General features: G+C 40.9%; 1 protein-coding gene across 8 annotated transcripts in view; it reads left to right on the forward strand.

Annotated features, from left to right (window-relative positions):
• LRRC4C (leucine rich repeat containing 4C) overlaps positions 1-14,576 on the forward strand; it is a 549,191-nt gene that overhangs the window by 444,237 nt on the left and 90,378 nt on the right. For 4 of the 8 annotated variants that reach the window (XR_007509197.1, XM_049825895.1, XM_049825901.1 and 1 more), the window contains exon 1: positions 4,019-5,077. The exons of 3 other annotated variants lie outside the window; for them this stretch is intronic. The gene's annotated coding sequence lies outside the window, so the exon portion shown is untranslated. Of the gene's footprint in view, positions 1-3,228; positions 3,965-4,018; positions 5,078-14,576 lie in introns of those variants that run through there. One more of the 8 variants, XM_049825900.1, reaches the window with a different exon arrangement.

The raw sequence follows: 14,576 nt of genomic DNA on the forward strand, positions 1-14,576 counted from the left end.
ACTTGAAACTGCTTTTCACTTTACTTTGTATAAGCAAAATGTTCTGGTTTCACTCTTTCCCTTAAACTGTGGTTATGCTTATTCAATTTTAAAGGTTCGCTACTCTCTTATCTACAGGTCAGAATTGGCTTTTCTTAGGCTTTAGTCACGTTTCTCTTCCACCAGATGACTGACAGTTGTGAATATCTAGTCTTTTCCACTGGTGTCATCCAGTGCTAATCACACACCGAACTTCAGTTCTTTAACTTGCGTCATCTGTCAAGAAGGAAAAGGTGTGTTATAACAATCTGTTGTTGTCCGTATTTGTTATGTGAAGATTTGCCGGTACATACAGTTGAGTTTTGTTATCCTGCCATTCTCGGTATCAGGCAGGCTTGTCCCGTTATATGAAAAACAACGTTCCCTTGCCAGTCTGCGTTTAGTTTTCTTCACACCTCACCCTTTTGACTCATGATGATCTTGGTCCCTAAGATGAACCAGGACCCAGTGACCTCCGCTGCGTGTTTGGGGTTTTGTACCATAGCAGGAGTGGTTTGGAGGCAACAACGCACAGTGTACCGCGGGAAAAAAGTCATACAAACAGTTCTGTCCAGCGCTAATGATACCCTTTTAACATTTGATTAGTGAACGATGTATTGTGATAATACTAAAATATTTGTTTTAAATAGGTTTCACACACAGGTGGCATGCACTCTTGTAAAACAGACAATACAATTATATTTTTTATTTTGTTTTCTAAAAGGACATTTACCTTTTCATATAGCATGCAGTGTCATCTCATAAATATCGCAAATTAGATTGCTTTAAAGTTATGTTCTAAGAAGCTGATCACTCTATCTTCTAAGTTTATTAGGTGATAAAGCATAATTGGCATATTAAAAAAAACAAACTTTAAGAGAGAAGATTACATCATAGCCTACAGCGTATTACAGTCTTGACACTAATTTTGTGTTTAGTCACATCTATGCCAGCAAATACGCTAACTTTGTGCATATACATATGTACATTTATTTAAGTACTGGCATCTGTTAGAAATGTGTATTTTGATGTCATTTGAATGACATAAAAAGTACAAAATGTACAAATTTCCATCAAAAGTGAAATATTAGATTGTATCCACAGAGATACTGTAGCTATTGCAGATGCTTTTGTCTTAGACTCTCATTAGATCCCCAAAAGCTGTGTGTCTTTTGGGTTTGATGCCCATATATTTGTTTAATTCAGCTATAGAAACCTTCACTTTTGCTCATGGGCTCTTTAATATTAGCAGGAAATTGTTCAGGCACTTTTTAAAGAAACAGTGGAGCAGGCATGGATTAGGCTGTGATGTTTTTATCCTTCTGGGAAAAGGAACAACTTTGTGGGTTTTTTCGGATTTTAAGAATTAAAAAGGAAAAGACTCTGATAAGACGTTTGTAGGCCCAAAATACACCAGCGGCATCATTGAATCAGACGGGAACAAAATAAGCTCACCAACTGAGAAAAAGATCGTTATTTGTCAGCAACTTCATCTCCTATCACACTGCAGCCTTCTCCCAAAATCCCCAAAGTCTTTTTTAGCATTCTTGATAAACCATTATCTTTGGGTTATTCATTATTACTACACACTCAGTCTTTCACCCATTGTAGGTAATTTGTGTTTGCCATTGATTTCAGTGATAGTACGATCAGACGCTAAATGATCTAACGGTGATTAAGGACCTGGTTCCAGTTGCTTAACTTATATCTGGTAGAACTTTCTCACCAGAAAGCCCGCTGAGTCAGTAGAATAAATCTGAAAGTCAATGCTAATGATTCAGTAAGTGTTATTTGAGTGAACTCAGCTAGCTTATGGATTTTATAATTCTGGAAAAACTTATGACATATAACTTAAAAATTTATTTTCTTTTATTTTCAAGTATGCTGGTTCCACACCAAAGTTGAAGGCTAAGTAAGGATACCAAACGTAACTTGGCTATTTGAGAGAGGACTGAGCGAAGAGCTAGCTCTATTATTGCATTCATGGAATAACTCAGAGTTACTGCTTAATATATGAAGTTTGCTATAATTACCACGAAAGCACCTGACTAATTCTTTTTTGGGGGGTTGTGTGGAGGAGTTAGATCTATAAATAATTTCTTTCTGATTTTGAGAGAGACAAATGCTGGCACATCCATCATCCGTATTCTGTTCCCCTTGATCCTGGAGAGGGTAGCATATTTAACTTCATACATGCAAAGTTTTCGGTAAAATTTCTGCTTAATTTAGGGCCCTGAAAAAACAAAACACAAGCCCGCTTCTCTGAGCGTTTTAGGTAACATACATAAGTACATCTAACATACCTTGGTAAGTAGGTAAGCACATAACAAACACGTCGGTACTTTACTAGCCCAAATCAGGGAGTCAGTTTAGAAACCTCAAAAATCCTGGTCAGAAGTCATTCTAATCAAACTGCAGCAGATTTGATAGGAGACCCTCAACCTTGTACTGTTGTTGTATTGCTGTCACTTAACAGCTCGCTGGAGCCATCACTTCAACCCACTGAAACCTTGAAGCGCTTCGTAGGGCTTTTGGCCTGGAACGTCTGCCTAAATGGAGTTTTAGGTAACTTTTAGGTTGTATACAAGTTTTAAACAAACATTTATTTCTGTAATTGGAAAAGAGGTTGTCTTTCCGTGCAAATTATTTCCACTGTTACTTTTTTTTTTGCAGAGATAACTCTATTCCTCGTTTCTTTTTATTGTCATTCCTCTGCGTCTGTGGCTGGAGTTGGTACCAGGGCGTACTGGCTGTTCTGTACTTCTTTTGCAAAGACAACTTTATACCTCATTTCATTTTACTGTCATTCCCTCTGCTTCAGCGGCTGGGCTGGTACCTGTGAATACTGGTTGAACTGTCAGAATCAGGCAGGCTTTTAAGAAAATGAGTTTTGACATTCCTTTCCTTAAGATGATCTCTTGTTTTTTTCAATTACTGCTTTCTGACTTTGGAGATTTCTTAAGGTAACCCTGAGTTTGTTCCCAGACTGTCAACCAGGTGGCAGCAGTGCCACGCCGGAGCGGCTTCCATACCTTTTCCCTGACATCAAGTGTTAATGCGATTGACCAATCAGTGCTAAGATGATGGGAGGTAATTGGGTAATTGTATTTTACTGATCACAAGCAGAGAGAAGAAAGAGGGGAGGGGGGAGAAGGAGTCCAAAAAAAAAAAAAATAAAAAAAAAAAAATAAAGAGAGAGAAAGAGGGGAGAGAACGGAAGGGGAGAAGGAGGAGTGTAGCCAGCAAGACTGGCCCTGGGACATTTGCAAATCCTAGGGTGCTACTGAAAGGTGGGGAGTAAGAGAAAGCCAGAGCGACAGAAAAAGCGGAGCTACTCCCAGCAGCACCAGCAGCAGCAGCTGTCGGGAACTGGATGTATACATACATGCGTACGTACATGCACACACAGGGAGAATTCAAGCTGAAGCTAATGGGAGGGAGGAAGGGTTTCGGCTGTGCGTTTGAGGGATGAAACTCAAAACTGAACGAAGCGGCTGCGCTCCTGGGAATGTGTCATCTTGGAAGGGAGGGAGGCAGGCAGGAAGGAAGGAAGAAAAGGGGGAAGATAACTGGCATATGGAAGAAGATGGGAGACTAACTCACTGCTGTGCAGAAGGGAAATCCAACTTGTAGATCTGAAAAACACCAGGCTGAGCTTGGAAATGAGATCAGCCCTGCATTGAAATAGAGAAAGGGAGGAAAAGGGAGGCAGAGACTGGAGAGCTTTTATCCTCCTTCCTCTATCTGCTTCCCTCTCTCTCCTCAAAGAAGAAATAGAAGTTTATCCGTCTCGGTGCTGCTGGATCTGTATAGCTGCTGGACAAAAGATGGAGAGGAAGCTGAAATGAAAAGCAAAGGGTGCTTGTGAAATTTACAGCTGAGAGGACAAATCACACCTCCCCGGGCTTCTTTTGTGCCCCGCCGGGGGACTTTTAACATCAGAAAGGTTTTGAGAAGTGGGGGGGGTGGGGAGGTGGGATGGCAAAGGGGGAGAGTGGGCGTTAAAAACACCCGTCCCAAGTGTTTAAAAAATAACAAGCGGATGGATTTATTCTTGACAGCTGGTGGGAACCTTGAATTTTTCTCTACTCCCTCCCTCCTTCATTCCATTTAATGTGAGATTATGAAAATGCAGAGGAGTTGGAGGGAAGGCAAAAGGATATAACGTGGAGTTTGAAGCGAGGAGAGGGTGCTGATGCTGTGGATTGCTGGCTTCTTGCTGAAATCAAAAATCCAATTGCGCACTGGGTTGTGATTGGAAATCTAATCAGATCTTTGGAGAGGGGGGAGAGAGACTAAAAGTTTATTGTTTTGACAGACACAAATAAAATATTAAATGCAAAAGGAGAGTCTTCTCTAAAGGAGTGTGGGGGATAGAGAAAAAGAAGAATGGGAATCCCCGTTCTGATGTGGAGACACACGGATTGGATAATTGATAGTGCAGCAAAGAAGGGGGAAGAAGAAAATTGCCTGGCAAGACCTGGATCTTAACAGTCACAACAAAATTACATTAAAAGAATACAGATGGAGGGTGGCTTAAAAAGAAACACAGCCCTTTCTGCTCTCCAGAGAAAAACCAAATAGTGAGCAATGGAGAGCAGTGGAGCCAGAGAGGCAGAAAACCTCAGAAAAAGGAAACTAGGCAAAGGATCCACAGTGGAATGAAAAGTTTCAGAAAGGAGAAGGACCATTCATCCTCTGCAAGGATTTTTGTTTTTTTCCTGTTATTTTAAACCACTCTTCTCCAGTGAAGGCAAACATCAATGTTACCACTACAGCAGTTTTAAGCAGAAAAGTTGAAAGCCACAGAGAAAATAAAGGACAGAGAAGAAGAAAGCAAAATTGCCGGAGGGGGAGAGTTCAGCAGTGTTGGGTTGGATTGGCACCTGTATGGACTGAAATTGCTGGGAAATTGCAGTCGGATATGCTTTATTTTTATTTCCTGTCTTGGTTTTTAATTTTGGTTTGGTTGCTGAAATGAAATAGTTTTCTAACCCCTCCCCCACCCTGGTTTTTTGTAACCACTCGGATTTCCAGCTGGGTAGTCTTTGAGGATACAGTAAGTACACTTTCCATTTTATTATTTTTTGGAAAAGGATGTATGCCCCATTGCCTCTCTTCTTTCTTCCTTATCCCTCTTTCCTTCATCTTTTCCCCCACCTGAATAAAGAATCTGACTGGATTTTGACAATGGCTGGAGGGGGCGGTTGGGAACGGAGAAGGGAAGCAACGAGGACAGAACTGAATTCTCCCAGTAGCTCAAATGTTCCTCTTCGTAAAACTCCAGCCTTGGTAGGATGTTGCAGACGCCTGCCTGCATGGCTCTATAGCATTTGTAAATGTTCAGTAGCAAAGAAATCTTCCGAGGAAGCCCCTGCAGTGAGTGGGGGGGTGCTGTCTTATTGCCCACTCTGCATGAACGAATGCAAGTTGCATAGAATTGGATGCACAGAGGGGGTTTATTCATTTATTTATTTATTTGGTAAGTGTTTAAAATAGAGAAAGGCTCCGATCTGAATGCTGGCATCCAGTCTGACATTGCAGATCAATATGTGTATTAACAGGAAAATTTTATAGTCAAGCAGGGAGGTGAAGGATGGCTTTTGGCGGGAGTGGGGGGGGGTGGAGGACAAGGGGGTTTAATGGATTTCGAGGAGGCAGCTCTGAGAGAAATGGCACCTTTTGCACTCCATTGCGAGGAAAAAGCAGTAGCAGGCAGAGAAAGGACATTCTTCTGTTGAAGGGGAGTTTAGGAAACTGCTGTACTAGCCACCCTCTGCCCTCCAGATCTCCTAGGAAATTCTTTGTGATTTCGTGGTGAATCCTTCAGGCTCCCCTAGGACTTTCATGGCAGTTGAAGGAGATTTACTTCGATTGACAGGCAGTGAGAGGATACTGTGGTGGTAGGAGGTTTTTGTTTTCATGCTGATAACGAAAAGAATTTAAAAGTGCCTTGTAGATGGTGGGGTTCACAGATCAGCAATGATGTGTAACAGAGCAGTAAATGTCTCTCCCTTCTTGGAGAAATGTGGTGTGGGGGTGTGGAATAAGGGGAGGATAACATGGTGTTTAAAATAGAGGTCCTTGTTTTCCTGTGGGGAAGAGTGTCACTTCCGTCCCCTCTCCTGGCATGACTGCTTCGCTTGTAGATAGGGAGTTTTATTTTTCTTTCTTCTCCTTCTCTCCTCCCTCACCTCTGCCCTCCTCAACCGTGGCCTGCACATGTAGAGGCTCCAGCTGAAAGTATTAGGCCAAAACTGGTGGAGAAGGAGAGAGAGAAACAGCTAATGAAATGAGCCATTGAAAGAATACGGATATTTTTTGGCAGGCAAGGTGCAGAACTAGCTTTGCCACTCGTTTTACTTTTCTCTAGCTGCAATATTCTGGAGGAGGGGAGAGAAGGCAGGGATGGGAGAGGTGTTGGTAGAGTCAGATTTTAATGTTTTTTTTTCTGGCAGCTTTTCCCTCTTCATAAGCTTCCTGTGTGAAACAACACAAACCGTAGCTCTAACTTCCCTTGATAAATACATAAATAAATATTAGCATCTTCCTTTTCCCCTCCCTTTCTTCATTCACTCACATCACCACTGTTACTTCATGTAAACGTCCTGAATCTTTTGGTATAATGGAAATGAGACCTTCTGCCTCTCAGACGTGTCCCATGTGCTTCTGTTTGGAGGTGATACCTCTTAAACACTGGCTACTTGTGAAGAATTAAGATTTCGGGTGCAATTCTGCTCCTAAGGAGATCTCTGGGAGTTTTTGTTTGGCCACGCGAACACATCAGACCCTTTGTGCTGGTGTGTTTAGAAAAAGGAGGAAGCAGGCACAGAAAAAAATTTGTTCTTTCCAGCTCCAATTACTCTCATTTTTCTCAGTATAGCTAAATCGGTTTAGTATGAAGTGCTTTAGCCTCATTTACTTCTCTGGGCACATGTTTCCTGGTGGGACACTAAATGGATAGTAAGTTTGTCAGCATCTGAAAATAAGCAAAAACTCTGTTCTCCATTCCTCCATGTATCATTATAAGTCTGTGCCCTATTGTGGGCTACACTTACATCAGCAGTTGCAGTAATAGAGCAGCTAAATTTATGTTAAGCTGCTGCTCAGTAATTACTGAAGGAAAAAGAAGCTGGCTAAGGAAAAGGCATCTCCAAGCTTTTCCCTGGATTGCTGTCAAGTGAACACATAAACAGAAAATTTGCTAGAGCAACTCCGGTTTTTGACAATAGAAAGCTGCCATAGGTGCCTCATTCATTTTGCACAATAACTAGCAGGAGGATTTTCTTGATGTGATAAGGAAGCACTGAGAAAATTTAGCCACCAGTTTGGGCTGAAATGGGCAAACCTTGTCAACATTAAAAAGCTAGGGATGCGTGTCTGCTTCTAAAGAGGCAACAGTTTCACACTTCAGTGAATCATTCACTTAATACAGTAGCCAAAAGACACATGGAATAACCCAGAGTTTAACTCATTCAGTCTCAAAGTGGGAACGAGTATAGCATTTCTCAGCATTTGTGCTGGGCCTTGTCCAGAGCCCAAAGGGCTGATCTTAAAATAAATGGCCAAAACCATCAATCCCAACATCTAGCTAAATGAAGAGCAACAAATCTCCTCAAGCAGAGGCAAGAGCTGGCTGTCTCTGCCAATTCCCTCGCAGGTGCCTGAGTACAGGTGTATCGTTCAGCAGCATATGCTGGTCCTGTGGGCTGTCTCCTCTTCGAACCATGGATAATCCCTTTGGTAATGACCCCAGGCAGCTGGGATTTTGGCACTGTACGGGGAACCATTATGTGTATGTTTAGGCACCAAATGCTTGTACAGAAGGAAAGAGAAAGCTGTGTTGAAGGGTCCTGCTCCATTTGTTCTCCAGAAGGTCAGAGATCACGCACCTCAGACTTCAGGTGTTCTTGGCAAACTGTAGGTTAGTAATGCAAGGGGGGAGCTACTCCGTGTCTTTTCACGTGTCAGGAATGATTTGCACTGATCTAGAATGGGAGCAGGTTCAGTTTGCTGGAGCAGCAAATTTTGTGTCACAGTATCTCCCAGCCTGATGGCACTGACGAGTGAAAAATGGACTTTCAGATTGGGTGAGACCCAAGAAAGAATGCTCTAGATGTGAGCCAATACAAGCAATCGTGTGGAACTGGAAGAAAAGAAAGGGATTCCCCAGGTGCTGCCATGGCGTCCTCCATATAGGCTTTAAAATTATTTGCTTGTGACCTAAAAAGCTGTCTCCCGTTTGACACGAAGATTCCTGCTGTAGCGATGTGAGATGGGAAGATTTTGAATGGGGCTCAGGGCAGGATTTTAGCACATTTTGAGAGAGCTTGGTGTCGGTGAAAACTCACAAGCCAAGCTGTCCAGGAGTGAAGCTGCAATATATTCACTGACGGAGTGCGCGGGAGCCTCCATCTCCGTCTTGCCAGTGTGCCTTCACTTTGCCTTGGAGATATCTCTTTGTTTCTGATTGCTAGTGAGGGGATGAGGAGAGAGAGAGAAGGGCGCTGGAATTAGTGCCGCTTGCAGCCTGGGAGGAAAATTACTCTGAAGAAACGTAATTAGCACCCGCCAAGTCACTTTGAGAGTAGTCAAGCTGACTGGACTTTGGGATACTATTAGCAGGGGCCCTCCTTCTACATTCCCATCCGTCCCCTTGCCAGCTGCTCTATGAAAATCATCATGAAAACCAAGCTTCCTTCAGTTATCAAGTGCTGCCCCCACAGGACAACCCAGATGAGAAGGATTTAGTAACAGCAGAGCCACAGTGGTTTGGAAGGCAGCCTAGCAGCGTGCTCGAGTCTAGCAGCGCGGGCAAGAAGTTGCCCTTAGAAAGGGTCCTGCCGCCGCTTTCTGTAATGGCAGAAGACGTTGGGGCTTGGCTTGAGACATTCCGGAGTGGTTTATTTAATGCCGTTATTCAGAAAGGAAGGGTACCTATTTTTTGGCTGTGCTACCGCGGTTGTTTTTTCTCTTGGGGGATAGAAATGGGGACGCAAGAGGGGAGATGAGGGTGCTGGTGGTGTGTTTTAATTGCATATTCACAAGCCGCAATACATGGAAGTGAATTAACGTGTAGTTCCTGGTAGGGGGCCTGGATACTTTGCTATCTGTTAGAGGAAAAGGCAAAAATCAGACGCTTGTGCATGCACACAATAAAAGAGAATCAGGATTTACATTTGGTATCCAAGGAAGCGAGAGCAGAATCCTGCAGGGCTTTCTGTTCATTGTTTAAATGTTGCCATAGCAATATCTCAGGGCACAAGTTACATGTTTTCCACTTCTAGAGTTGAGCTTTTCTTCCCTTTCTGTTTTTCTCTCTCTCGATACACGCAACAGCCAGGGGTATCTCCTCAGAACTTTGCACAGCAATAGGAAAAGGTGTTTGAAGGCTGCCTTATCTGTTCACATTTGTCTGTCTGTATGTTCTTCCCTGTCATTTACGAATATGTTGGAAACCCAGTTAGGGGGAAATTGTTGGATAGAAGTGGAGTGTGAGGCTTTTGTTGTTAGGACATCGAGCATATTACAATATTTTGTGTAGTGGTGCTATGTTAATTGGATAGCTGCAGGCAAGCAAAGTGTAGCAGTCGCTGACAATTAGAAACAACAATGAACTTCCCAGGACTGAATCTATTCCTTGGGCAGATTAAAATGCATTTCAGGTATATAGCAGAGCTTCTGTAAATTTAAATACTAACACCGCTGTAAGAACTCTTGAAATTCTGTTTTCACAGTGCTAGGACAAGATTTACCCTTGTTGCTTGTGAAAGGGAGAGAGGCAGCATCAGACCACTGAATAAAATCTCCCATAGTATTTGCTGCAGAGCTTGTACTTGTTATGTCAGGACTGTGGGGGAGCAATATAACCAGGAAACCAGGAGAACTAAAAAGGAAACCAACCAACCCCAAAACAAAGCAAAAAAACTCCAGCAACAACGGTTTCACATGCAACTAGATAAAGCGTACTCAGAAGCATCTCAGCAAGATAAGTTGAATGAATGAATTTTTGTCTGCAAAGCAGCAGCAACTCAGAGTATTTATTAATGGTCTTTGTGCTGGAGGGATCTCTTTTGAGTGGGATCCATAAGGTCCTGTGCATTAAAATAATCCTCAGAACTATGGATGTAGTTTCCTTTCATGTTCGTATGGACGGTATAGTGTGACACGACTTCTAGAAGGCCCAGGAGTTGGTGCTTTTCCCTCACTGTATGTATAAGAATGATTGCTCTGAGGGTCAGACCTAATCCTGAAAGCCAGTGGTAGTAATTTTTAAAAAGTATTAGTGTAGTGCAGATCTCCAGCACATTTTATTTTTGCTTGCAAACCTTTCTTCGCTTTCATGTCAATAATCTCTTCACTCATGTGCCATTTTACATAGGAAATGAAGCCAAGCACATAAAGAGCCTGTTTATTGAGGGGAATGCAGCATGAGTAATAACAGTGCAGGGTTCCCCACACTGCTTATCATCGTACCGCAGTCATGATCTTAAGCAGGAGACTGCCTTAAGACCTGAAGGAGGCACTAATTCTGTTCCTGTACCTTGAACTTGCCCCAACATCTTTGGGATGGCAAAAAAAGAGGCCAGCTGTGATGGGGGTGGGAGGTACTCACCTCAATTCTCATGCGCTGTGCTACTGCCCACTGATCAAATTACTGAAGATCCCGTCTTCAGATTCCATTGTCTTGGCTGAAATTTGAAGCAGGGAGCTGGGGATGAAAGTTTCATCATTATTGGGTCTTCAACACCTATAGACCAAGATTTTACTTTCTTTTTAATCTCCAAACCCAACCATTAGTGGACAGGTGGAAGACGCTGGGATGATAATCTCTCTGTAAACTGGTATAAGTGAGAATTCTGTCTTGCAGAGAATTAATTAAAAGGATTGTTTGGGGTTTTTTATTCACTTATGCTCAATTTTCTGTTCTAATGCAGCACTGCAACATGTATGAGCTAGTCGGTTCTGTAGTAACTCTTCCATGCAACCAGTTTCATTCATTTTACATCTTCTCTTCTCTTCTCTTCTCTTCTCTTCTCTTCTCTTCTCTTCTCTTCTCTTCTCTTCTCTTCTCTTCTCTTCTCTTCTCTTCTCTTCTCTCATTGTGCAAAGATAAACCCAGTGTTGCTGCAATTAGTCTCAATTGGAGCTTTAGTAATTACTTCAGCAGGATTGATCCTGCTCTGTGGGTGTTTTTGTTTTATTTTTTCCTTCTCCGAAATGAAGCACAAAACTCGTTTAGTTCCAGAAATAAACAGTAGGATAAGTATTTATATTTACAGACATAAAAGGTGATCCAAATACCATTTTGAATTAATAGGCCATAAACGTCTAAATTTCTAAATGCTCCATATTCCCTTTGCAGTCCCTGATGACATTCCAGGTATTAATGCTTCTTTTTCATTAGTGTATAATGTAATAATCAATGGATTAATTAAGTAATCTGGCCCTTGTTACTGCCACAGCAAAACCTCTAGCTAGATTGACAAAAACAGATATTTTGTAAAATGTCGTATTTTAGGGCTGAATTCTAAAGTCATGGCTAAGAGAATTTGGTAATGGTGTAATCTCTGTGCATTGACTATTAACATCAGTAACTGAATATTGTGAGCTGTTATAATTAGTTTAACAAAACAATGTTATAGTTTACTACTTAAAGGCTACAGAAGAGGATCTACAAGGACAGAAAAGGGTTAAGTTAAGGAACCATAGTCTTCCGTCTCTCAATGCATGCAAGTTTTAAATGAAGTGCACAAAAATGTATTAAATTCCATGAGCTTCTTTGCCAACAGGCATATGTGTTGTGTTAAGGGTTTTTAACTTAGCTGTTTGGTTTTACAAGAATTTTCCCTGCCGGTACTCTATTTGTGAGCCCCTATTGGACAAGCAGGTTCTTCTACAAGTGGTTATAGAGTATTTTTCCAGAGGCAAGTTTTTATATTTGTTACATCGTTTAAAGAGCTGAGGTTCATTTTTGTTAGGGTTGTTGATGACACAGCTACTAAAGGGGAAGGATGGTGACCCCATTAGCCTTTCAGGTTGCTCATATCCAGTGCACAGCCTGCTACTTCAATAAGTTTCATTGCATTTAACGCCCGTGTGAATTTTGACTGTATATGGTGCAGGGAATTAAAACCGTAATGGATTTCTCTTTTGAACTGGAAAGAGGTCGAAAAACCTCACCTTCAGTGAATGTTCATGTTGATACTCCTCTTTCTGTAATGTACATTTCACTGAGTAGTCTGGCCCTGAAGATTGAGTTATATACATTAAGTGAAGGCCTGGAGCTAACTGTTAAAGACTACTGAATCAAACCATAGCAGAGGATGGCTCAGTCCTTAAGTAACTTTCCATAACATGTGGAAAAAATAATTGTATTTTTTAATGGGAAATTTCAGGTCTGGGGATATGTATGGAAATCTCATGCAGCAGTAGTAGAATGTCATCAAGAATTGCAGAGGACTGTAGATAATAATTTCCTATCAGAAAAGGTATTGCATCTGATTTAAAGTATCATATAGATAAGATTTTTTTTTGTGGCAAAGAAAGATGAAGTTGGTGATTGCCTATAGCAAATGCAAGATAAAATGCACCCAATGATGCTGCTTCAAAAGACCTATCTTCTAAACCTGAAGGAAGATTATGAGAAAAATTGACTAGAGAGAACATATAAACAGAAGGCTGTGACTATAAACGGGACAGTTTCTAGGAATATATTGTTTTGCCAGAGAAAAAAAACAAATCATAAAAAAGTTCACATTTGACTTTGAGTCTGTCTTTGATACATGGGAAAATGAAGCCAAAATTTAAAAATTAAACCAAAATCAAAACAAAGTAGTATATAGTAGGTAAAAAAAAAAAAAAAAAAAAAAAGAGGAAAACAGATAACAACCCCTATGAAAAATACGGTATAAAATGAATACAATTGACCTGATAGGAAAGAAATGTTGAGGTGGGATGGTGGGCTCAGAATATACCAGAAATGAGGGACTGTTGTTGTTCTTATTGCTGCTTTTATTGGAGACATCCTATGAAGAGTTATTGGCAGTAGTGATGCAGAACTGACAGAATTATTCAACTAATATTTCTATTCTGTATCTGGAAAAATCATGATTAAAAATTCTTATCATGGAAAGAAAAAGAAAGTGAAAGGATATGGAAAACATCTATTAGGGATAAATATTTTAAAATGAACAGTCCTGTTATGCTTTTCCAAAGAGTACTCCAGAGTCTATATATCTAGAAAACATTCCAATGATACAAGTGCAATGAACTTGGTAATCATTGACCATTTAGTCTGATATAAATTTTAGGAAAAATAACAGGAAATCCAACACAGGATTCAGCTGATACTACTTTGGGGGTTTAAATATATAGGGCTGTCTCGAAGTTTTTAGGTGTTTATTGTCATTTTGTAAGTATGTAGTATTGTGGTTTATCTGTTGTATTGCTGATCCTGAGCTGGCAGTGAGTGCCGGTTAATTAAATGTTGTTGGTTATAGTGATGTGATTTAAATCACATGAATTGAGCAGTTTTCCCTTGCAACAGTAAGTATTGGCAGCACGTTAAATAAGACAGGTGTGCAGGATGATATTGGATGCAAAATGTTATATATAAGAAGGACAGGTACAGGATATACCTTCAGGATGACGGACTTCCATCTGTAAAAGTAAGTCTGAAAAGGATTTGAGATCATAACAGGCAAGAAATTCCACACGAGTTCCCACAGTGATAGTGTTAAAAAAGACTATATCGTACCATTGGATAAATAAGCAGAGAAATAGAACAGTGATTTTAATACTGTCAGTGGGAAAACTGGAATGCTGTTTACATTTCAATTTGTCCGTGTTGTGAAAATTGTGTTGAAAAGAAAGGAGACACAAAAATACTCAGTGCTGAAAAAAAGGGAAAAGTTCAGTGCTCAAACTTAAGTCTACTGATAAAGAAACTTGAGAACTGATGTGATTAGTGTATGAGGGAAAAATTAGATGTTTAAATGTTTTCTAATATAGCAAATAAAATTCTAAGCAGCAGCAATAGCTGGAAGCTGAGATCTCATAAATTCAGATTAGAAATTAAGGGTAGATTTTTAATGGTGAAAATAATTCACCATTTTTAAAATTGCTTGGAGAAGTTTGTATTTTCTCTATCTCTTGGAGTCCGTGCACACAGATTGCATGTCTTTGTGGAAGACTGTTGTGAAGTACACATTCTTGTGTTTTGTATATCGTGATATTCGGAAGGGCAGAGTAGATGGTTCTGAGGTCCCTGTACCCTCAGCCTGTGATTCTGCAGGTAGAAGGAATGTAGCCTGGGCATTCATAACCAAGCTTCCGATCCTGTCGTCGGCACACGTCTAGCTTGCAATGCACAGAACACCCCAAAGGATTTCACTACCCAGCCCATCATTCCCTCTCTGCTGAGATTGCTAGCAGAAAGCTCAAGAAGCTTTGGGGTGGTCTGCTTTTTTTGTGGCAGTACTATGACTCAATCTCAGTGCCTCAGACTTCTATCTGGTGAGTTGGAAAAAATGTCTTTTGAAATCTGTTAATTTGTC

This window comes from Accipiter gentilis, chromosome 22 (assembly GCF_929443795.1).
Source record: "Accipiter gentilis chromosome 22, bAccGen1.1, whole genome shotgun sequence".
NCBI lineage: Eukaryota > Metazoa > Chordata > Aves > Accipitriformes > Accipitridae > Astur > Astur gentilis.